The sequence below is a fragment of the Triturus cristatus genome, chromosome 10, assembly GCF_964204655.1.
Source record: "Triturus cristatus chromosome 10, aTriCri1.1, whole genome shotgun sequence".
Classification (NCBI taxonomy): Eukaryota; Metazoa; Chordata; class Amphibia; order Caudata; family Salamandridae; genus Triturus; species Triturus cristatus.
In genome coordinates, this window is record NC_140593.1 from 1,134,796,430 (window position 1) to 1,134,822,578 (window position 26,149).

Genomic DNA, 26,149 nt, shown 5'->3' on the forward strand with positions numbered 1-26,149 from the left:
AAGAGGTTAAGCCTTAATCTTTGCCTCTGTGTCTTTAATAGTATACAAACCTCCCGTCACTTTAGTTGGAGAGATTTCCATTTGGCGTCACAAGTTAAGCACCACGGCCCTAAAATATAGATGAAAATGGCTTTCGAAAGGTGTGTGGCATTGCTGCATTTTGCACGAAGAAATTAGGAAAACAGGGTAAGAGTTTTTACATTAATGCGTACATTTGGGCCTCTCGCTATGGCACATTAAATTGTTCGACAATAACAGTATTTGTCATGCCACGTACACAGGTCATGTGTTATTATATGAACTGTTAAATATTAGGGGGGCACCGCTGATGCCAATATCTCAACACGGACTTCTCGAAATACGGAGAGGTATCTGACCTCTAATGCAGGGATGTTCCATTTATTTAATGCACAGCACCAGCACACGTTTCGGCTAGTAACATAAGCCTTTATCAACTGTAAAGGCGCACCGTAAATTGTTTTTAATACGTGCACATATGTTCAACCAAATTTTAACCATATGTTAATGTTAAAGGGCTAGCTCACCATTACAATATGGTATATATATAAATATATTTATTTTTATTAGGATTTTCACACCACTGTACAAGTTCAGATTAGAGCAGCACAGTATTTCAGCTTTTTCCATCATGCCTCCACAGGGAATGGTATCACAAATCATCCATTGCTTGTTTGCAATGCCAGTTTTTTTGGCACCATTACTCGATGTTCTCCTGCTCAACCCGATGTTGCCAACTACCGGTCACGAAGAATCACAAGAGGAAGCATTCAAGTGTGCAGTGTACAGCGAAGAGTGTGACAACAGTAGAATTATTATCATAACTATCAACGCAAACGGTGGGTTCCAGGTGGGGTATCCAGCACCTCAATCAGGAGAGTGTTTGCTTAGGAGAGGCAGGCACGGGCCCCCTTCCAGTCCCATACAGTCCTCAAGAAGCAGGGCACAGACATACTCAGCATGACAGCCATAGCACATCTCAGGCTTAGTTTTCCAGAACACAAAGGCAACCAATCACCCCGATGCCACTAGCCTCTTGGGTACACAGCAATATCTCCATGTGCGGGCTTAATCAGTCATTCCACTCTCACTCCTGGATCCCGGCCTTCTGAGGAGGAATAAGTGTGGCTTCCAGAGTTTTCAACTGCATCAAACGTCTCTATTAATAGCGGGGCTATCAGTTGCCCCTTTACTCCCTGAAGATTCCGCCTGGGCCCATTCCCTGACAGTTGCCTCTCATCTTCCTATCACCGGTCTAACCGCAGATTTCCACGTCAATAGATCTGCCTTTTGGCTAATATAAAGGCCAAATCAAGGAAGTGGTTTCCCCCCTTCTTGGGTGCCCGGGGGGGGGGGGGGGGATAAGCTCAACAGGCACACTTCCAAGGTACATGGAACAACCTGGTTCAATGTCTCACTCAGCCTCTGCACCACTGTAGACCACAACGCTTGTACATGAGCACAGGCCAAGTCATGTGACATAAATCTGCCTCCTCTAGTGCACAGTGTGGGCAGCACTTAGACTTCTCCCCCTGCCCCCCATATATTGCAGTCAGCTTCTTCTGGGTGAGAGAAGTCTGATAGAGGTGATTACATTGAATTACTTTAAAACGGGCATTCCAGGACACTTTCGGTGGATATGCCAGTATGGTCACCCACTCCTGATCTGTAACCACTCTGCCCAACGTATCATTCCATTTTTGCCTGAGGGTGATCAGGTTTTTCCGTGACATCCTGTTGATGGCACCATACAACCATTTCACCAAATGTCTACTCTTTCCCAGGGAGACCAGTAAGTGTAGGACATTATGTGTCCGGGGTTTATTTGCCCCAGTTACCCAGAGAGCAGTAAAGGTCAGAGTCACCTATTCATAGGTGAGGAACTGCCCAGGGGACAAGTCCTGTGTTTCAACAAGGCCCTCCTGGGCATCGGTGTGGAGGCCTTGTAACAGATGCTAACTGTCACCAAACCCACCTCAGTCCACGTCATCAGCTGGGCTTCCGAGAAGATGGTGGGGTCCCCATGTGGTAACCCCACAAGAGGGTGCGAAGGGGTATACAACAGGCCCTTCCCAGACCGCCATATGCTGCAGCGCCAACATTAGAGTGCAGTCTTCAATAGCACGCCAACCTTTTCCCTCCCAGGCATTCACCTCAGCAATCGGACCAGAAGTGCTCAGTGACTGGGCACAGTCCCCATGCTAGGGTGACCACCTGGGATGGGGTAAATTCAGGGCAGTGAGAGCAGAAATTCAGGACAAAGGGTCAAAATTCAGGAAAAGGTCAATTTTACAGACACATCAGAGCAGGTGAATCAATAATATTAAAAGTGAGTAAATAGCTGACAGAAGAAGAAATCAAAATGGGATTATATTTTAGGTTTTGCATATTACATTGGGGTACTGAGCAAACATTCACATGTAACTGGCCTTAGTTAAAGATTACAAACCTAGCAAACATATGCACACTAAGGAAAATTTGACACCTGACATCGGGAAAATTGTCACACGATTGGGCCCTCTTACCACGCAAGATAGTCAGTAAGTGAAAAGTACTTTATTCGTCAGCCAAGAGCCATAAAAGTAAAAAATGTTTTAAAAAGACATTTCATTAAAAGACATTTTATACATAAAAGCTTAGGTCACGTAAAAAATATTAAAAATAACTGTACAGAGCAATAAAAGGGCATCCGGCTTTATTGTTTCATCGATCACATATAGACCTACAAGGAGTACAACATATAAAGTGCAACCGTGCTAGGCATTAGACCAAAGGCTATAAGCATTATCTCATAAAGTGCACATTATAATAGTTTGAAAAAAAGTCTTAGCACTAATTGAGGGAACAAGATGGCTACTGCAGCAGCAACTTTCTCCTATGTCTGATAGCCCCTATTAGAAAGCTTGCTACCCAGAAGCAGACCATGAGAGAGGGTAACATTTGGAGATAGAGCAGAACCGGACTGACTTAGACGAATTGGCGGTCTCTAAGTAATGGTAAAATATGATTTCTGCGCAATGAAACATAGTGAGCACAGAGAAACATAAAATGAAGAGTATCCTGCTCTGAAAAATTATCGCAGGGGCAGGGTTTTAGTGAACCAGGTATGAAGTAACCTTGGGGAAATGCCAAAAGCCAGGGGACCAGATTCAAAGAAATCAGGTCAAAACAAAACGATGATATGCTTTATTGACATAAGATAAATATGGCTGCATCTGTGGACCCAAGCTCAATATGGCAAACCATCTTACAGACGGTTTGGCCAATTCTATCTCCTCCCTAAGCCCCTGCCGCTAGTCCAGAAACTGTTGTTTGAAGTCTTGTAATAGCTTTAGTGGTGTTGTCATGGCACTATGAATGTTCTATAAACTCCATGGTGATGGATTGTTTGTGCTTGAAGCATAGACTCATTTCCCTGGAAGCTGTTGTTGAGATGAGCAGGAATAAATAGGTATAGCTTAGCTTTATTCGATAAAAACATATCATAAAAGCATTTTTCACATTTAAAAAAAAAACATTTTTAACAACAATCATCAACATAAAAACATTTCATATCCGGAACAGCATGTTGGGTAGGGGGGGTCGTTCACTGGATTAACAGTTTTCTTGCAGTTCTTAGACGCCAAGCCCAACCCAAAAATTTTGCCATACAAGTGGAAAAGAAGGGTCTAGCATCTGTACGTAAAATACGCAGGGCTTCCAAGTGAGAACGAGTTCCCAGACACCTGCAAAGGGGCTTCAACCACCTACGTCTCGGGGCTACATAGACACTACATTCGAACAACATGTGGGACACAGACTCTACCCTTAGCTCACAAAAGGGGCAATAGGGTACAGTTTGAGCGGGCGGTTTCCAAGTGGACATGAACTCACATAATGGAAGCACCCCCACCCTAAACTTAATGTACAGTGCTCTGTCCCATGAGCTCTGAATGGTGTCTAGATAAGGTTCCCTTAACGGTGACTCTTTGACCGACAGAAACAGAACTACAGATTTACAATGATTTGTACTTCGGGCCCTCTCATTGTCTACCCATGCCCAATAAACCTTCTTTAGCTGTTGTTTCGGGGGTGCAGATTTATTGGCCCAAGCCTCTCCTAGGCCTAATTTGTAGAGCAGCTTGTTTACCTCCCTAAGCCAGATGATCTTATGTGAACCCGGTAATGACAAAATGTCATTCAAAGCTTCTGCGTAGCTTCTTAATTCCTGCACATTCCAGATTCTGGACCATAACAAAAGTGGGCGTAGTTTCGCTTGGTCGCAGATTGCCCGGGTACCTGCATCTAGCAGCAATGGGATTGTTGGCGTGCTGTGGGGCAAACCCATTAGGTCTTTATGGAAGTTGTTCTCAAGGTGGGCCAGAGTGTCAACTCTATGAGTGCCCCACAGCTCAGCACCGTAAAGTGCCGCGCTTACAACCCTAGCCCTATAGATATCTAAGGGAGCCCCAATAGGTTTTGATGATGAGGCTCGCTGTTCCTTGAGCAACGCACCTGCCACCCTTTTGTGAGTAAGGAAGATTTTTTGGTGGTGTGCCTTCCAGCTCATGGTGTCACTGATGCGTATACCCAGGTAGTCAAATTCTTTGACGTGATCAAGTGGGACAGAATCTAGGACCGGGGGATAGACAGATTTTTTGGGCGGGTTAAGGACTAAAAACTTAGTTTTGCCTATGTTTATGGCCAAACCCCTTCTTTCACAGAAGGTTTCAAAGCTGGAAAGCAACGATTGGATGCCCATTGGTGATTTTGAAATTAGGAGGGTATCGTCCGCGAACAAGAGCGTTGGGATTTTCCTTCCAGCCAGGGTGGGCGCATCTGATGGTTGTTGTAAAAGATGCTCCACCACTCCGTTAATATAAAGAGAAAACAGAGTGGGGGCAAGCACACACCCCTGGCGAACGCCTCTGTCCACGGGGATACAAGATGTTTTCTCTCCCTGTGCACCCCATCTAATTTGGGCGAAATTCCTATCGTGAAATTTTACGAGCAGCGACAGCAAATAGGGAGGGAGGCCTAACCCATCGAGGACGTTCCATAAAAGCGCGCGTGGTACCAGGTCGAAGGCAGTCCGCAAGTCAATGAAGACTAAATACAGACTGCCCCCTCCCAGCACCACCACTTTCCAATAGATCATTAGAAGGCGGAACATCTGCTCGATTGTGCCTGTTCCTGTTCTGAAGCCCGCTTGAAGATCTGACAGGATGTGATTTCCATCTGCCCACTCGATGATCCTGCCCAATACCACCTTCCCTGCTACCTTTTGAGAAGAGTCCAATAAACTAATTGGACGGTAGTTCGCTGGGTCGTCCCTAGAACCTTTTTTAAAAATAGGTACGACCTCAGCACCCCTCCATGAATCAGGAAAGACTCCACCCAACATAACTTCATTCAAAAGCGAGGCAATTAATCTACTCCAAAAGGATGGGTAATTCTTGATTAGGTCTCCTGGGATTCCGTCAGGACCCGCTGCTTTGTTCGAGACAATACATTGGATTGCTCTCTCTACTTCTAAGCTGGTGAATAGGCCATCATAGCACGGGAGGTTGATTGTAGAATTAGGCAATAAACCCGTGGGTGGGCAAGCTAGCTGGGGGGGGCCTGGAGGAGCGGAGTACAGTTGTGAAAAGTGGTCGAACCATACGCCCCCTGTAATGTTACAAGTTAGCTGCTGGTCAATGGGCTTTTCCCTAGATCTTAATAGGTCCCAGAACCTCTTGGCGTCCTTCCTAGTGCTAGCCTCTACTAAATCTCCCCAAAAGTTGAAATCATAAACCTGTTTAGCTTCAAATATGGTTTTTTTGTAAAATTTTCTAGCAGCCCTAATAGCAACTGCGTCTTTGGACTTTAATGTCACAACAAGTTCCTTCTTAGCTTCACGACATTTTGCAGTATACCACTTGTCTGACTGTTTAGGCAAGGTTTTCGAGGGACCCCTACGAGTGGTTTGGGGAACAATAAATAAGTCACTCAGTGCCAATACAGTCTCAGTGAATAGAGGTAAGATCTTGTTATCGGTTAAACTTAAAGTGTTCATCCGGGGCTCCACCTCTTCCAAAATAGTCCTGGCTTGGGCCATCCTTGTGTCATCGGCTAAGACTTTTGCCCACTTTAAGCGCCTGCTACAGTTTGCGGGGACTAATTCGTGGGAGGATTTCCACTTATGACCGGGTGGGCCTTGACTTCCAGCCTGCCAAGGAGATGAAATAGATAGCGATAAGGGGTTGTGGTCGCTATCACCCGACACTATAACCTCCATATCTAGGTGATGTTGCCAGAGGTTGTAATTAAGCATGATATAATCAATCCTAGACGTATGGTCTTGTCTGTTATAAGTGTGAGCACCCATATGGTCAGATTTGGATCGGCCATTTGTCGGTCGCAAATTATGCTCCATACAGAGGGCATTGATCTCTATTGCGTTTTGCGACCATTTGGGAATCGGGTCAAGATTCAAAATAGGAATACCTCTCCTGGTGTCCTCCTCAAAAGTGTCCAAGATATCTTCGCTGGCCAAGGGCTCAAAACAGCAGTTGAAATCGCCTGCAAGCATTATATGGGAGTCCGCATTGCAGGCAGCCAGGTTGCGGTTTAGGCCTGTGGGAGGTAGATGGGATACACCGCCTTTGGCACCCCTCAGGTAGATGTTGAAGACTTCCATACTTCTTCCCCCTTTGTGTGTTATCGTTAGCCACTGGAGATCCGATGATTGGGTGTTTCTTTCTTTTACCCTGAAGCCCAGAGCAATACTAATCCATATAATAAGGCCGCCTGACGGGCGACCTTTGGATCCTTGTTCCTGGACTGCGGGGATAAAAAAGGTGGAGAATCCCACTCGGTGTCTTGGCTCCAAACACCAGGTTTCCTGAAAGAGGCAGATGTGAAAGGGTTCCAGAAAGTCGTTCCATTCGGGGATGTCAAAGTTACGACCAAGACCAGCCACATTCCAAGATAGAATTTTTAAGACAGAGTCAGCTTTTGGAGAGACCTTGATGGGGTCAATAGGCATAGGCATAGGAGAAACAGTCGCACCCACAAGTTTTGGAGACCTCACAAGTGGCTCGATTTGCTGGAGATTGGAGGTCGCATAGGGGGGCAAGGCAGGTAGAATCCGACTGTTCAAGAGAAGTAGATGCAGGGGGGGTCATGCAGAGCAAGTTTGACCAATCTTCCCTGCTACAATTTACTGTTATGTCCAATGACAATGTCACCCCATCAACCCTTGCATTGTTGGATCGACCTACTCGGCTTATTACAGGCTCAGGGGCAAGACAATCAATGGCATGATGCCTTTGCGAAGTTAAGAATTCCCTTCGGGGTTGTTTGGGTGATTGCACAGGGAGTCAATCCACCTCCTCTAAGCCACCAAATCTATTATAAGTAGAGAGACCATTCCAATGTAGGAGGGTCTCCCGGTGGCACCGGGACCTATTCGGCCGTTGGTGGTGTTGGACCAATGACCAATTATCCCCCTGGTTACAGTTAGGTCGGGGAGGATAAAAAAAGGATAGTGGTTTGGGTTTGACTAAGGAGTCATCATTACTGGGCCAACTACAGATGTGATGCGCCGTGTGTGGGTCTTCGAAGGTCACTACTATGCAGTCCCCCGGACTGGATTTCAGCGTTGGCCCTACCCAGGGGGTTCTGCGAACCATCAGTACGCGACTTCTTCTACCATTGGGGATTGGTCTGTTGACATTTAACCAGTGCATTATTTTATTTTTCAGCGACCAGTGATTTTCAAATTGGCCATTACCTATCATGGGAACACCCGTCAAAACAACCACATAGTCGTTTGCCTCTGGGGGAAGGTCAATATAGCCACCTCTAAAATTATCTTTGACTGGGGGAACCTGGGTTTCACTGGGAATCGGTCTATTTAGTGTTTCGTGTTTGGGATATTGCAGGTTACGTGTGGGGCCTCGTGGGGGAGCCTTTGGTTTAACGCGAGCTTGCTCCACCGTAACTGTCCTTGGTTTGGGGACAGGTTTTATTGTGGGTGGTACTGAAGAGGAAGCTAGATTGGTTTGGGGTGCGGTAGGTTGTGGCGTTGAGTCAGCTGCAATAATGCCCTGGTTTTCCAGACTTTTCAACCCAAGAGTGGCCAGAGCAATAATGCTCTTCTCCATTTCTAACAAGTTATTTTCTATCCTTGATAGTCTTAGGTCTAGAGGTGACAAAAGTTTTTTAAGTGTGTCCCAAACCACCTCTATAAATTCTTTATTATTATTGGTTAACCCGTCTACTTCGGGGTCCTCACCTGCTGGGGTATTAAGGAGGGGAATAGATGGATTTTTTCCCTGCCCCTCACTACATGACTGAGTATTAGGGGTATTCTCTACTCCAGCATTGGATGCTGTGATGTTGGTCATTGGCAGATCTTTTGGAACAGCAATTTTCGCTTTCTTGCGGAAATAAGCTGAGCGAGAATTGCGTTTCCTCTTCGGTTGTTTGCCACTGGGGATATTATTAGACAGGTTCGGGAGAGATACAATGGGGACAGGGATGTGCACACTAAGAGGTGTCGATGGGGTTTCCTCATCCTTACTTCCTGAGGCAAGTTGGGGAATAGCCGGGGTCGGTGAATGGTGAACATCTACCTGAGTGACTATACAATGTGGGCGGGCTGGGCGCTCAGGGGTGACAGAAGTGGCTATGTGGCCTAGGGAGGATTTCTTGGAAAGTGCAATTACTTGGGACACTCTTCTGGCGGCATCTAGTTCTAGCGAGACCCGGGATTGGAGCTTGGATATCTCTTCGTCTATGGCTATGTTGGTACGGGTTATAAAGTCATCCATGGGGCCACTGATTTGTGACCCACGTTTAGAAGACTTGCTACGGGTTACCCTTGGATCCATAGCGCTAAAGCACTGTGACAAAGGTAGGTCTATTTCCCCTCAGTTATTGATTTAGCTTCCAAAAATATCGAGCCAAAAGGGGTGGGCCAGTCCAGTCCTCTCAGTCCTCGAACGGCCTCAAACGGCCCGCTCTTTGCCCGGTCTTAGCCCCGGACGCTCCCGCGCGCTCCCGCGCAGCGTCACTCTCCGATATTTATGGGCCAAAGACCAATGGGGTGTGTTGTAAGAAGTTGGGGGCGGGGCGTTCAGGGAGAGCGGGCCAGGTGACTCAGCCTCCGGGACCGGGACTCCTGGGAAGGTGAGTCCCGGTTCGCGCTCGCAGCCCTGAAGCCTCACACGCCCCCACAGAGCAGCCAGGCAGGAGACCACAAGCAGGCGGTAAAGGTGAGGAGATTCCGCAGCGGGACCCGCAAAGCGGGTTCCGCAAGTCGTGGGTTTAAGCAGCCCTTACACACAAGCAGCGCCGGCCAGGTCCAACAAACAGCGTCCCACGAGGAAAGGGTCCAGGTGCCTTTTAAGTTGTAAGAAGGTGGGGGCGGGGCGTTCAGGGAGAGCGGGGCCAGGTGACTCAGCCTCCGGGACCGGGACTCCTGGGAAGGTGAGTCCCGGTTCGCGCTCGCAGCCCTGAAGCCTCACACGCCCCCACAGAGCAGCCAGACAGGAGACCACAAGCAGGCGGTAAAGGTGAGGAGATTCCGCAGCGGGACCCGCGAAGCGGGTTCCGCAAGTCGTGGGTTTAAGCAGCCCTTACACACAAGCAGTGCCGGCCAGGTCCAACAAACAGCGTCCCACGAGGAAAGGGTCCAGGTGCCTTTTAAGTTGTAAGAAGGTGGGGGCGGGGCGTTCAGGGAGAGCGGGGCCAGGTGACTCAGCCTCCGGGACCGGGACTCCTGGGAAGGTGAGTCCCGGTTCGCGCTCGCAGCCCTGAAGCCTCACACGCCCCCACAGAGCAGCCAGGCAGGAGACCACAAGCAGGCGGTAAAGGTGAGGAGATTCCGCAGCGGGACCCGCGAAGCGTGTTCCGCAAGTCGTGGGTTTAAGCAGCCCTTACACACAAGCAGCGCCGGCCAGGTCCAACAAACAGCGTCCTCAACCATTAATTGTCTGTGGTTGTGGTCACTTCAATTGGCGACGCTTTTTGGGATATACTGCTCATTCTCAGTTCGCACCCACGTGTATCTGTGGAGTTGTGCTACTTTCTATTTTTTTATTTTTTTGGACCTGTGGACTTTATTCTGAAAAAACTGTTGCAAATCCTGATCCGAGACCTTTATTTTGTGCCTAAGTGGTTCATTCAACCGATGGGACGTTCCGTCTCGGTTTTTGAGCCCATTTGAGGTCTGGTTCATTTTTGGCTGGACAGCTGAACCTTGTCGCTGCCAACAACGTGTGGAAACACTGACTGGATTGTCGTTGGATTTTTACGCCCTGAGCGTGTACATGAGCATCTGCCTGCTCTATCCAGCTGAGGTTTTTGGGAAGGCGTGTATCTCTTCAAGTGTATTTGTGGAGCTCATGCACGGACGTGGTGCATACACCGATGTTGTGGTCTTCATGGGAGCAGCGCTGAGTGAGTCCAACAGTGAGTAGAGGACTTGCGATCAACAAAACAAACTTTTATTCAAGTCCGAGGCATTGACAGTTATATCTATTTTCTTTTGTAAGCCGCTCGCGTACTCACTGCCGTTATTGAAGTCGCGCGCGCTGTCATCGCCAGGATTCCATTGTTTCTTCTGTCCCTGTTCTACATCGCAGTTCAGCAGGAGCGTGCCTTGAACCACACGGCCTACGTCCCTGTGCGCACTGACGTCATCGTTACCACACACCCAGAGGCTTCGTTCGTTGAACTTAAAGACGTCATTGTTACCACACACCTAGAGGCTTCGTTCGTCGGACTTAAAGAATGTCACGGAAGTTTTTGGATTAAAACAGTCGAGCACAGTCACCAGCACTTGACAGTTGTGCTTTAGGTACTTTTCGTTTATGATGTGCAAATTGTAAGCACAACCAACAGACATATTTTTCTTTTCTTTCGTGTTGGGCTTAATTATTGTCTTTAAGCTAATATTGTATCGCCATCTAGTGGACATCTATTTTAGCTTCAGCATTTTACTTCCTATAGTGCAGTTGGTCAAATACAAAGTACTCTTTCAAGTATTATTTATTAAGAGGAAAATCGGCACATACTAAAGATTTAAAGTAATACAATATATTACAATAGGATTTAAATGTTATTCTAGTAGCATAGGAGAAAGGGAAAACGTACATTGCTGGTGTAAGTTGTGTGATTTGATTTGTTTATTAGTCCTTCAGTTATTTCATCCACATTTACATCATGCAAAATGTGCAGGCACCCTCTCCGTTTTTACAGCTTCCAGGGGACCCACCAGTAGAGTGGAAGGTATGGTACAGAGCTTTCACAAAGTATTTAGGGGCCATTGGGGGTCTCAGATTTAGTGCGGAACGTAAAAGATTTATGCTTGAGCATAATTTGGGTTTTGAGGGCCAGGCGGTACTTGAGCATTTACCTTTGCCAGAGGTAGCAGAAGGGGCTGAACCACTCAATGATTTTGACCAGGCAATTCAAATGCTTGAAAAACAATTCGATGTGGAAAAAAGTTTAGTAGTAGCTAGACATAAGTTCTTCACAAGAGAACAACAAACGTCGGAAAGCATTGTATCGTATGTTGCTTCTTTACGCATTTTGGCATCTGACTGTGAATTTGAAGCTTTCACATCTCAACTCATAAGAGATCAAATTGTGGTACGGTGCAGAGACAAAACGGTTCAACAAAAGTTACTAACTTTGAAAAACCCATCCCTTGAAGAAACAATTTCCATTGTCAAAAGCATAGAATTATCGCAAACATCGTCAAATGAGCTGAGATCAGATAAAGCAACTGTTGGTGTTGTAAATGTAAGCAAAAATAGTGCAGATAAGAACAGCGTATCTGACAAGAACACCAGTGAAAGAAATGACATTGATGTTAAAGGGAAGTCACAGGTTGTAAAACAAGATAGGAAACAGTTCTATTCACAGAAGAAGAATATGTGTTCAAAGTGTGGTTATGCTACACATTTTCCTAATTCACGAGTCTGCCCTGCTCGTAATGCTTTGTGTAGGAATTACGGTAAACAAGGTCACTTTGCCAAAGTATGCAACTCTAGAAGGAATGTCAATGTGGTGTGGGAAGAGTGCGACAATCTAGAGAACAACACAGAAGTCGTTAGTTCCATGAGAGATCTCATGTTGGTAGTAAAGGATGATTGTGAGGATTGTGCAGACCCAATTGCCGATATAGTGGTGGATGGCAAAGTTCTAAAATTGCTTGTTGATTCGGGAGCACGGATGACTATGATTACGGAAGAGTTGTTTGAATCTGTATGGGGTGACAGACATTTAGAACCTCCTGATAGAAGTCCCGTGTCCTACGAAGGAAGAAAGATTCAACTTAAAGGCTTCTTTGAAAGCACTTTAATGTTCAAGGGAAAAATTATCACGGGAAAAATGTATGTAGCCATCAAAGGACTACATATCTTGGGGTGGTATCACCAAGCTTTGTTTAAAATAACCCTTAGGCCGGGTACCATGGAACCAGTTTCTATTGTGAACGAGTCAATAAGTGATAAAGAATATTCTAGCTGGGGGAGCAGTTTTCCCAAGGTTTTTTCTGAATCTCTAGGATTGATCAAAGGTTTTAAACACCTCATCAAGGTAAAAGATGGAGCCATTCCATGCAAACACAAACTGCGCAATGTACCCTTGAGTGTTAGAGATGATTTGACTAAAGAGTTGGAAAAGATGTGTGAAACAGGGGTGATTGAACCAGTTGAGTCGTCTCTTTGGTTAAGTCCGTTAGTCGTTGCACGGAAAAACAAGCATTTGCAATGCAATAGGTCTCGCACTATTAAAGTCTGAGCTATTGGCATTGCTATTAATAATGCAACACAAATAGCTCAAACATTCAGTAATGCGGGACCTATTGCATTGCAAATGCTTGTTTTCTTAAGACATGGCACGGGGCAGAGTCAGAAAGGGGGTAACAAAAACGAGCAACAACATCCTTCCAAACACTGCAGTTTGTTATTACAGTCTGGCTCCAAGGAAACATCTGAGATGTACCGAGGAAAAAGCCCTGAGCTGAATAAAAACATTGACACCTAGACGAGGTTTGTCCACTTATTGTCCGGGTGGAGGGCTCCGATCACCGCCCAAACCTGCCGCGAAGGCGACTTCTACGAGCCGCAGGCTCTCCGAGGGTGAAACATGTCAAATTCCAAAACCCTGGCTCATGTGGATTCGGAAACACTAGCCCATGTGGTCACAATGGACAACCTATCCGAGGGTAACACAGGCAGAATAGGAGACTGTGAGAACGAGTCAATTGGTGAACGAGTAGATGCATGCGCAGGTCACGTACGTACGAATGAATTAAAAAATGAATGACTGGGCACAAGGCTAAAGTATTAGTTAATGAGTACTGGCAGAGCGCAGGCACCTCTCACGAGTAGATGACACCACCCTACAACATCCTGGCCTCCCTCAGTCTTAAGCATTCATCCAGCCACACTGTCACTTGTTTTTCACTCATTCATGCACTCTCATTCATCCATTTGTGCATACATCATTCATCCATACATTCCCTTTTTCGTGCATTAATTCACACACAGCCCTCCATGACCTCTCTTTCACAGCGTTCGAGGCTCCCACCGTGCTCGTCGTCGCTGCCGCTCTCGTCGCTCATGAGCCCGTTGGAGGGGCTTTTGGCGCCGTTGGGTCGGGTCCTCCCCAGGAACTCAATCCCCTTGTCCATCATGCCAGGCATGGTGGGGCTGCGGTGTGTTAGGTGTGAGTAAGGGGCAGCCCCGCGCCTGGCCGGCTCTCGGTCTCTGGGAGGTGGGGAAAGTTAAACATGGAGTCGCGGTGGTGCTGCTGCAGGCGGCGCTCGGTTACGCTCATAAACGACGCCCCTTTACGCACAGCAGGAACGTTAGAGCAGAGGCGGGGTGGTGGCTGAGGTCCGTTTGCTTTCCGTTATGCTGTCTGAGTCTGAGGACAGTTACTGGGTGCCGCTTTTCAGTCCCTGGTTGTTCCTGTCCGTCGGTCTGTGCGCTGCTGTCGCTCATCGCAGGCAGCCGAGAAAAGGAGCTTTGGTCAGTACTGCAGGAAACACCGAGGTTTGTTAGCCGCTTTCTATCTCCTAGGAGGAATCCCGCCCGCATGTGTGCTTGGACAGCAGCAGCCCTGCTCCAGGAGTGAGGGACACGGATGGGAGCGGTGGTGGGGGAAGCGGAGGGCACAGGGGTGTGGGGGTTTGGAGCAGGAGCACATAGTGGTTGCGCGGTGCCTAGGACGTGCGTGTTGAGAAACTGCATGCTGGCTTGCAAGGGAAGCGGGACAGGAGATGTGCACGCCGCGTGGCTGTAGGCGCGTACACCAACTCAAATCCGCCAAAAGCCTGCGCGTGCACATCTCCTGTCCCACTTCCGAGGCAAGTCAGCAACAATAGATCTCGCTTGCTAGCAGCGCTTCGCGCTGCGTTCGCAGGCGAGACCTAAAAATGGCAACCTCAGAGTCTGCATTGACTTACGCAGTCTCAATAAAAATATCTGGGTGGATTCACACCCGCTACCCCGTATTGATGACATAGTGTCAAAGTTTCAAGGTTTCAAATGGTTTTCTAAGATAGATTTGTCTTCAGCATACCATCAGGTGGAGTTAGATGCATCATCTAAACATTTGACTGCTTTTGTTTCCCCGTCTGGAACTTTTCAGTTCAAACGAATGCCTTTCGGGCTAGCTTCCGCTGCTTCTGTTTTCCAGCGCGTCATGGAAAAGGTTCTGATGGGTGTGCAGAATACGGTGGTTTTTCAGGATGACATTCTGGTAGCTGGTATTTGCAAGTTTTCACATGATAAGAGTTTAACCGAAGTGTTGAACAGATTGCAAGATAAGGGCATTGTAGGGAACTTAAGTAAATGTGTTTTTGGGGTCCAGTCCATAGAGTATCTAGGGCATTGCATTTCAGGCGAAGGCATTCTTCCTAGAGCTGGTTTGATTGAAGACATTGTTAAAGTTCCTTCCCCTAGATCCAAGGAACAGGTGTCATCTTTTCTTGGCATGTGTGAATTCTATGCCAAATTTATTTCCAATTTTTCAACTAAGACTGCCCATCTTCGAGAGCTTTTGAAGAGGGGAACTGTGTTTCTTTGGGATCAGGAATGTCAAGATGATTTTGAAAAAATTAAAAACGAATTGAATCATTGCAATATTCTAACTCCATACGATTCTGCTTTAGAGTCTATTGTGTCTGTGGATGCTAGTCTGGATGGTCTAAGTGGCATGTTGACTCAAATGAAAGGTGGGTCAGAACACACGGTTGGATTTATTTCCAGATCATTGCGTCCCAGTGAGAAAAACTATTCTGTGATCGAGAGGGAGCTTCTTGCTTGTTGCTGGGCAGTTGAGAGATTCAAAGGTTTTCTCTGGGGTAGATCTTTTAAGCTTATGACTGATCATAAACCTCTTGTTCCGATTCTTAATGGTGTGTTGGTAAAAGATCATACGCCCAGGATTGCTAGGTTGAGCTCCAAGCTTCTTCAATATAATTTTATTGTTGAACACATTCCTGGAGGAAAGAATATTAGACCAGATTTTCTTTCTAGATTACCGTTGCCAGAGACACAAGAAGAATGTGATGCAGAAGAAGATGAGGAATGTTTGATTGCAAGCATTGATGTTTGCAAAGAGGGGTGTTTCAAGGGTGTTTCAAGGAGGTTGAATGGTTTGATGCAGTGGAAGCAGATTCTATTCTTAAAGATGTTAAAAGATGTATCATTCAGGGGTGGCCAAAGGAGAAACATTTAGACTCTGAATTACAACCTTTTGCTAAAGTGGGTGATGAACTAACTTTAGAGGAAGGTGGAATGATTTTGCGTGGTGAAAAGTTTGTACCTCCAGCGAGTTTGAGAGATCGGATAATTAAGGCTGGGCACGAAGGTCATTTGGGGCAGACGTGTACTAAACGCAGAGTTCGTTCCATATATTGGTGGCCCTCAATGGACCGGCAAATAGAGAGTATGGTGGAAAATTGTTACACTTGTTGTTCCAGTGACAAAGTAATAAAGACGGTTATTCCTCCCAAAGTAAGAGTTGAGTTACCTTCTGGGCCTTGGATGAAGCTGGCTGTAGATTTCATTGGTCCATTTAATGCTTTATCTAGCAACTATAGATTCGCTTTAGTGGTAGCGGATTATTACAGTAAATGGTGGGAAGTGTGTTTTATGACTGAGCCTAATACGACCAGGGTTATCAAGTTTTTGGAAAGCCTGTTTGCGAGGGAAGGATTTCCCAAAGAACTGGTATCAGACAATGGAGTGCAATTTGTCTCCAAGGAAATGTCTTGCTTCTTGAGTCAATCTGGTATTCTCCACAAGCGTGTAGCTCTCTATCACCCACAGGGTAATGGTTTCATTGAGCGCATGAATCGTATGTTAGTTGAATGTGTGCAATGGGCTGTCTCTGGTAATATGGATATCGGGGGAGCTGTGCAGAGCATGTTGTGGGCACATCGGACCACACCGGGTATGGAGTTTGGGAAAAGTCCATTTGAATTACTGAGAGGGAGAATTGCCACGTTTAACATGTGTCCAGCTTGGATGAGACAGTGGGGATCTTTGTCTAGTTCAGGTTTGTCACCCTCACAGGTGGGTCATAAAGCTTGTGTTGAAGAAAATACTTCTTGTCCATATGAAGAGACTTCTTCTAAAGAGGGGTGGTCTCACAATATAAAAGAAGGGGATAGGATTAAGATAAAGATTCCACACAATGTACCCAAAGGTTTTTCTAAGTTCAGTCAACCTGTGTGTGTAGATTTAGTCTCGCGGCATGCTGCGAGGGTCAAAGGGAAAAATTGGTGGAATGTGTCTAGGGTTTATAGGATCCCTGATAAGGTTGCGGTACGAATGGGTTTGAAGTTAAATTCTGTACCAGGTATTGGTAATTCTTTCCCAGAGGGTGGGAAGTTTGGACTGAATGGGGAGAGTCGGTCTTGCAATGGTTCATCACAAGATATGTCTCCAGAGGGATCTTCTATTTCAATCAGGAGGAGTACACGCAAAAGATTTGTTCCCAAACGTATGGATTTGTAATGTGTTATGGTATATGTAGATGGTTTTAAGTTTGTTCTGTAATTTTGGTGAATTTATTTGTTTTTCATTTTTCCTTTATTTGAAATGTATTTATCTGGGGTGAATTTATTTGTTATTCATTTTTATTTGAAATGTATTCATTTTGTGTTGCTATTATTGCTTTATTGTTTGCTTGTTATTATTTATGCAAAGAAGGGAGATATTGTAATAGCTTAAGTGGTGTTGTCATGGCACTATGAATGTTCTATAAACTCCATGGTGATGGATTGTTTGTGCTTGAAGCATAGACTCATTTCCCTGGAAGCTGTTGTTGAGATGAGCAGGAATAAATACGTCCTCAACCATTAATTGTCTGTGGCTGTGGTCACTTCAAGTCTCTAATGGAAGTCTTGCCCAGGGACCCGGGGCTCGGGAACAGGTCAGGACGGCCAAGCCATCTAGTCTGTTCCATTATGTATTTCAACCAGGGAATGTGTAACGCCCCCTCCAGTAAATGCAATCAGTAATTATAAATTGGTTTAAGTTTGGGGTCGGACTTGCCCAGATTCTAAGCCAGCGCAACAGCGGGTCGACCGTAATCTGGTCTGAAATGTAACCCTTCATTTAGGTTAAAAACAGGGGTTGCAGTGGGGACCGTAAAGAGTTTTCGCATAAAATGATTCTCCGCCCCCTGAATTCCCTTCACATCCTTGTAGCCCCAAATGTCGCATCCATACGTAGCCATCGGGATACATTTTGCATTATAGACCTTCAATAGTGTGGGAAGGGGCTTTGACCCCAATCTTTTAGCAAAATCCAAGGCGGCCCCTGCTGCTCTGGCTAAGATGTTCTCTTTAAGTAAACATTGCATGCACCAACATCCTTGCTCATCGAAAAGTACCCCTAAATATGGAAACGTGGACACTTTGGTTAATTCGGCCCCCTTACAAACCTGGCCATAGCCGCCTTTCGGGGACCAATGGTCATAGTATGTGATTTCTTAAACTTTATAGTTAGGTCTAACGAATCCATAAAACCTACAAAACAGTTTAAAAGTCGTTGAAGGCCCATTGCGGTTCTGGCCAGTAAAACCGCATCATCGGCATACAAGAGTGCAGGGATCATCTTGGTGCTACCTCTGGGTATGTCTTTGCAACAGGATATTACTGAGTCTCCCAATTTGTTAATATATAGCGTAAACAGCAAAGGGGCCAAAATGCACCCCTGCCAGACCACCCTTTTTACTTCCCAGGAGCCTGTCAAAGTGCCATCTGCATTGTACCTCACCGCTGCCCTGGTGTTTTCATAGGCAGTGTGCAAGAAAGAGACCAGCTCAACGTCTAACCCCAGAACGCGTAACACCAACCACATCTTAGACCTATTAACATAATAAAACGTTGAGGTTAGGTCCATGAAGGCCAGATGTAAAACTCACCTCTTGGCAATGGTGTACTTCCAAATCACTAGATGCAGGTTAAGGCATTGTTCCAAGGTCCCTTTCCCCTGCCTGAAGCCAAACTGCAGATCGGAAATGATGTTAACCTGATCAAGCTAAACTTGTATGCGATCCAATATTACTTTCCCCAAGATTTTAGCCGCTGAATTTAGGAGGGAGATGGGTCTGTAGCAAGCGGGTTCATCCCGGGAGCCCGTTTAAGGTCTCGCCTGGCGTTATAAGCGCGCAGCACTGCTCTCGCCATGCGAGGGATTTTTGTAATCGATTCACATTGAAAAGCTAGTTGTGCACGCGAACAGAGGGACAAAAAAATGCACGCGCACAGACTGACACATACACATGTGCACACGCGCTCGCCTGGACAACCCGACGCCATCTTGGTTTACTTTAAATGGACTTATGCGCTCTCGTCCACTTTTCCGACAGCCCTGAATTCCGACTGTTACTGATTGTGGAATTCTGTGTAAGGATAATGAGTGTCCTTATAGTGCTTAAAATTACAATTTTTCAGGACCTTTCCTTATAACCGGTGACAAGCACTGGGATGCAAATCAGAAAGCAGACAGCTGGAGTTCGCTGCCATTCTGACGTGGAGAGGGGCACCGGTGCTGTGTGTGGTGGAATTGCGCCCATAGGACAGACTGCTTGTAGTCTGGTGATGGATGGAGTTGGTGAGCACGGGTGGCATTGGAGTGGCAGCAGGGGATCACTGTGTGCACTTGAAACACTCAGCTGTGCTGCTCTCACATCCCATGATGCCCCTCCGCCTAGACACAAAGCAGCAAACATACATATATAAACATAGATACAACTGCATATCCATATAAATGCACATATCTATGCGGGCTGGTCCTTCCTCCCAAAATCAAAAGGGTAAGATGGGGTGGTAAACGCTTTTCATTCCTGGCGGCCAAATTATGGAACGCACTCCCGGTCTCTCTACGTCTTCAGCCCTCTCGCTCAATCTTTAGAAAGGCCATAAAAACCAGGCTTTTCCTACAAAACTAACATCAGTGTTTCCCAGATGTGGCTACCTAGCGCCAAGACGCCTCGGCATAAGTGCGATCTATAAATACATTCAGTCAGTCACATATATATATATATATATATATATATATATATATATATGCATATATAATCGTATAAATATCCATACATATGTATATGTATATATATATATATATATATATATATATATATATATATATATATATATATACACACATATATGTCTGTTCATATATATATGCATTAATATATCTAAATGTATATATATACATACATATATAAACATATATATACACATCTGCATATCTATATAAATGCAGATATAAATGCATACATATATATATATGCATACATATGCATATGTGTACATACAAGTTTGAAAAAACAATAATAAAAGCAAAGCTGAAAAGCAACCCCATTCACAAACAAAATTGCTTTAACTTAAACAAAGGCGAGACCTGTTGCATTTTCAATGCTTGTTAAAAATGGGGACGATAACCAGCTTTGCCCATGATGAGGGAAAGTCACAAGAGCAAGCTGCATTAAAAACATGAGTTAAGATCATGGCCCAGACATGGGATCGGCCTTATAGAGAGGTCTGCTGGTACCCAATCTGGTCCCGGCGCCTTTCCTCCAGAAATTGAGGTAATAGCTTTATGAACCTTATCTATGCTGAAATGGAGGAGAATGCTTAGTGGGCCGGGAGCTGGTTGTCCCACAAAAGCTTCTAGATTTACGAATGATAGTTTCTGAAGCAGTGCTCTATTGATGAACATGGACTTCAAGCTCGTTGGCAGAAGTACTAGTACTACTAGAGTCAGTAATGGAGTGAAATGTTGAACAAGTGATAAGATGAAATATGAGGTTGTGCACATTTGGAGTGTATGTGTTTTTCACTGTAATTCTTTCTGATAAAACTAGTGTAGCGTTTTGGCCAACCTCGTCTCCATATTAATTGCTCTACCTCTGCACTCATCAGCCTACATACAGTCTTGGGTGACAGCTTCATGGTCCTATACAAGTACTGGCAATGCCAACAGTTTGACGTTCACACTTGAGTGCTAACAAAAGCAATACAAATGACTGCTGCAGTGCAAAACAATTAAAGGACTACTTTGTGTATACAGTGTATGGATAAGATAATAAATTCATAATGATAGCATATACTTTTGAGATGTAAAATAGCTCCTCATGAATTCCAAAGGAAGCAAAGGGATACGCCCCAATAGCCAATAAAACAATCATTAAAATAAAGTGAGGCTAAAGTATTCCTGTAGTCAGATCAAAGATGCGATTGACAATGTCTTGCATCAACAGCAAAAGGTTCGTGAGGAAAAGGAGCTACTGGCTGAAAATGGCAGATCCAATTACGGGTCAACCTAAAAACATTACTGGGGTGCAAAAAAGGAGCACCTACAAAAGTTTCACAAAATCCTTGACATGTTCACCTCAATCAGCATACCAGGGATTTGCCAAGCAGTGCAGCGCTGTGTTCTTCACCACTCCCTATCATCCACTGTATCATGTACCACGACCAATGACATAGTTCAACAGTTCACATAGCACTGGGTACTAACATTTCCAGGACAGTGCAATGCCACCCTCAGCACATACAAGTAAAACCTTCCTCACATTGCCCCACCAGTAAAGAACAGTGCCTTAAAGCTTACGGCAAAGTGCATCACCATCTACTGTGTAGTGTAAAGACACTGGTGGCATAGTGAACCATCATACAATGTTCAGCAAGCCCCCCGGGGATTGGCCAAGCTCCGGATGCCTAATTCTCGACTTGGAAAAGGACTACGGACTAGACCTTAGATTTATTAACCTGGTGAAACTACTCTACACCCAACCTCTGGTGAGGATGAAAACCTCAGCCCTGATCTCCAAACCCGTAGCTGTCCACAGGGGTACCTGACAAGGAAGCCCATTATCCCCCCTACTTTTTTTCTCTGCCCATTGAACCACCAGCGGTTGCCTTTCGTGCACACTGGCAGGCTTGGGATATACCGCTGGGAGACAGGCTGCACTCAGTATCACTCTACGCAGACGACCTACTCCTATACTTGCGTGACATACACGTGATTCCCCCAGACATGGCACCCATATTTCATAGGTTTGCAACAATCTCCAGACTCAAAGCTAATTGGACAAAATAATGTACTCCTTTTGCGCTACTGTCCTGGACATTTCCTATGATCTTGGAGGAGCCCACCTGACTTGGCAACTTGTGACATTCAGATATTTGGGTATCCGCATTTACCGAGATCCCGTCGACTTATTCGATGGAAACCTCGCCCGAATGGTGTCCTCGATACTAGCACAATTGCATTTTGGAAAACACTCACACTCTCTGTCGCTGGGCGGGTTGCCCTCATCAAGATGGTCATGCTATCCCGGCTATTGTGCTATTTTGCCAAACTCCTTCTGTATGTCCCTAAATCCTTCTTCTGTACATTTGACAAACTTGCGAGGGACCTCCTTTGGCCCAATATGCGATGCAGGCTGGCACTTCACAAACTTCATTTGCCAACCACTAAAGGGGGACTGGCTGTTCTCAACTTTAAACACTACTACTTGGCCTTGCAGTTACAATGGGTGGTCAACTAGCTGGCTGGACTTCAATTATCGGACACTGCCATGACAACTCCTTCCTGGAGCAGTTCCACATTTTAAACTTACTCCAACTCTGCACCAGACGCCCTACTCCGTCTACTTTACTGCTGCGCGCAGCACACTGGTGTTTTGAACATAGCCTACTAGTCACCAATGCTACCGGCGCTTCCACTAATAGGCATCCCGAGGGGGGATTGGATCACCTCCGAGAGGGAACCTGATGTCTGGCATGAGATTGGCTAGCACAAATTAGGGAATAGTTTTCGCAATAGCTCCATCATACCATTCGAAACCCTAATAACTGATGAGGGACTCCCGCCGACCACTTCCTCCTGCACTACTCCCAAATTCAGGCGTTTGACGCATGTTGGGATGGCATGCAACAGAAGCCCCCAATGCACCTCACTAGCCAATATCTTCACATCATGTGCAGAGGCTATCATCTGACACAGTGGTTTCCTCGGTTGCTGCATACACACACTTATTTCGTTGACCTCGCTACGCTGCCGCTGGGAAACAGATCTAGGCCGCCCTTTACAAATCAGCGCAACGCATGTTTCCACCTTATCCAACACTTATCCAACACTTATCCAACACTGCATACTCCACAGGGCCTATCTCACTCCTCAAAAGACCAACTGATACTAAACTCACACTGACGCTGCCTTGCCTCACTGCTCCCTCCCTGATGTGGCCTGGTGCATATGCTCTGGGACTGTCCCTTACTTCACCAGTACTGGCTAGGCGTGTCCTCTTGACTTGCAGAATGCACAGAGAGACATGTGCCCCACACTTGGGAGGTCTGCTTACTGTGCCTCACTCGCAGACACAAGAAACATAGTGCCACCACAAGGTTTATAGACCTGGGACTGCCTCTTGCCAATTGTATGATCACCTGTGGGTGGAAGTCATTAACACCTCCGCGGTCACCGTTTGGGAGCTCTACATGCAGGCCTGAGTACGAGCAGAAGGCATTGCCTTGATCAGGGAGGACACACAGGGCTTGCGTAAGAACCCGCGAGATTGATATATTTTCACTTGCGACAAGTGCATGTAATCACTTGTAACCGAAACAAGGTCATTTTATATGACACTTTTCTCAACAGTCCCATGGAGGGGACTATGGGACACCATTTATTCTCTGTTTTTAAATTCACACTTGATTTCTTTTAAGAGAATGAATTGCGGATTAATATCTAATTGAATTATTTTTTTATATAACACATTTGGGAAGGCGTGCACGTCACTTGGTGGTTGGTTACACATATGCTAAATATGCTAGTAATATAGGGCTCATAGTAACGTAAATACTTATATCTTTAGGACTCCGTTTTTATCACATGGTCCTCCTGAGGAAGGCTTTTTCTAGCCGAAACGCACGTAGAGAATGAGAGATCAATGGAGTACCTCTCACATACAAAACAAAATCAAATAGATGAAAGAGCATCTTTTATACTCTGACCATAAGAGAGTATTAAGGAATGGAAGAAACAAGACCTGTATTTATGATTCATTGTTTAGGATGTTACCTGTAATGTATTTATTATAATTGTTATAGGTTTGTGTAATTAGACTTTCACTTTGTGGAAGTCATATGTTTCAAGAAGATTGGGAAGGGAGAAAAAAATAGAGATGTCTCACAACTGGGATATATTGTGAAGAGTATGGGTTATGAGTGGTGTGACTGAGTGAAAGATACAAGGCATGTGTAATATATGTATATAGATACTATATGTTGTGGAGTCCATTTATAAAATGTATGAACTTTTGATTTTTTTTTATAACCTATATGTATTGAGCCTTATTGTGATACATATTGTATGTATAATTAAAAAGATAGTTGCCTGAGTATTGACACCATTATTAACTGTCCCTTAATTCACCAGTACTGGCTAGGCGTGTCCTCTCGACTTGCGGACTGCACGGAGAGACCCGTGCCGCACACTTGGGAGGTTTGCTTACTGGGCCTCACTCACAGAGACAAGAAACATAGGGCCAACACAAGGTTTACAAACTTGAGACTGCCTCTTGCCAAGCTTCTGATCACCTGTTGGTGGACGTCATTGACGCCCCTGCGGTCACCGCTTAGGAGCTCTCCAAGCAGGCCTGGGCTTGAGCAGAAGTTGTTGCCATGATCAGGTGGGACACACAGGGCTTGTGTAAGCAACCACTAGCAGCTAGCTGGGATGGCATACTGACCGACTTCCAAGCTGCCAAATCGCCTGCCGATACACTGCCCGAGGTCTCCAGCGACTGCAGCAACCTCCCCAATCCCTGATTTGTCACCTGGTGTACCTGACACTGACCCCTGAAGGCATGCCTCCAGCCAATACGGTAAATGTTGATGCCCGCATATTGGGGGCATTTCCCCAATATGGTAACGGTCTCTCTGCAATCGTGTTTTTTAGGCCGCCCCTCCTGTTAAGAAAATGGCACGGACCCCGCTGTTGATGTTCTCCACTTAGGAAGAACACCCCCTCCTTTTTCTTTTGGTGTTCCCATTTCATTTAATATTTACTGAGCCTTCGGTTTCTTGCATTGATTTTGCTTGCTGTTATCGCTGTCTATTCTATGTATCACGCATCTGTTGTGTCTGAATTAATATGTAGTGTGCATACACAAAAATATGCAATAAAACAACATATCATACAATGATCAACATGTGGACAGTATGCCTCAAGAGTTTGTTTCAATCTGTCCATTTGCCCATCTATCCATCCATCCACCCACCAAGATCCATCAATCCACCTATACCCACCCATTCACCCAGCAAGGTCCAGCCATCCAAGCACCCATACGTCCAGCCATCCATCTATCCAAGCACCTATCCTCCATCCATCCATTGGTTTATCTATCCATGTACCCACCAAGATCAGGCCATCCACCCCGGTCTATCCATCCAAGCACTCACCTGTCCATCCTTATGTGTATCCATCCATGTACCCACTAAGATTAACCTATCTGCCAATCCATCCAGCCACCAAGATTCACCCATATACTCAGAACCATCCATCCAAGCACCGATCTATCCATCTATTCATTCATCTTGTTCTACCCAACCTCCAAGCATCAGATCCGTTCATCCATCCTCCCACGCACCTACCCATCCATCCATCTGTGCCATCCATCCATTGTTCCGTGTCTGTTCATCCATTCATCGAAGCAGGTACCCGTGTCAATCCATTAATCTAGTCCCATCTATTCACCAACATCCATCCATATATCCATCCTCCCAATCACCCGTCTATTCAGCCATCCTCCCATTTACACCCTCTCCATTCAGACTCACACACTCCATCCATTCATCAATCCTTACCTCTAGTCATCCATTCATTCATCAACCCGTACACCTAACTATACACCTAACTACTTAAAACAATAGTTATCGAAACGTTAGCATGGTAAAGTGGTTGAGTTAATTCATTACTCATTATAAATCTTTATCCGGTTTACACATAGGAAACTATAAAATTACACAATAGAACGACACAGTTCATACAATTGAAAATTTAGCATTTAAAACAATCATATATTTCAATACCCACTGCTAATGGCTGGACGTAAGAATTTGAGCGTGGCAACACAGGCTATACAAACCTAGAAACAAAAACCTACTTTGTGGTTGTATTTACCTCGTGCTACTTTCACTAGTTCTGATCAATTCATATCAAAGTAATTTAATAGTACAACCATAAGAGTAAAAGAGAGATAAAACATAGAAAGAGAATCGTCATTTTTGAATATTAAAATGTTTAAAAAACTCTATATGTAAAAATGAATAATATACTTAATTCATTTCTGAACAGTGGTTGAGTTAAATGAAACCCTATGTGGGTAAACCTCTTCGTGCCAAAATAAAGCAAATGATGCGGGAATAAAGCAATACAGGAGGCAGGCTAGTGCTTTTCAAATGTCGTGCAATGTTTTCGATTCCATCCACTGCTCAATAACCTTTGACAATTCACTGGAAACCTGTTCTGATACCTGTTCTGAAGTAAGTCAAAATGCAATCATGAGGCTGGCAGATTCATGACATGACAGAAAAAAATGTAATAAGTGACAA

At 45.3% G+C, this 26,149-nt stretch overlaps 1 protein-coding gene across 2 annotated transcripts in view; it reads right to left on the bottom strand.

Annotated features, from left to right (window-relative positions):
* The window catches only part of LOC146796740 (hexosaminidase D-like), a 326,342-nt gene that overhangs the window by 299,734 nt on the left and 459 nt on the right, over positions 1 to 26,149 (bottom strand). The window lies entirely within an intron of this gene.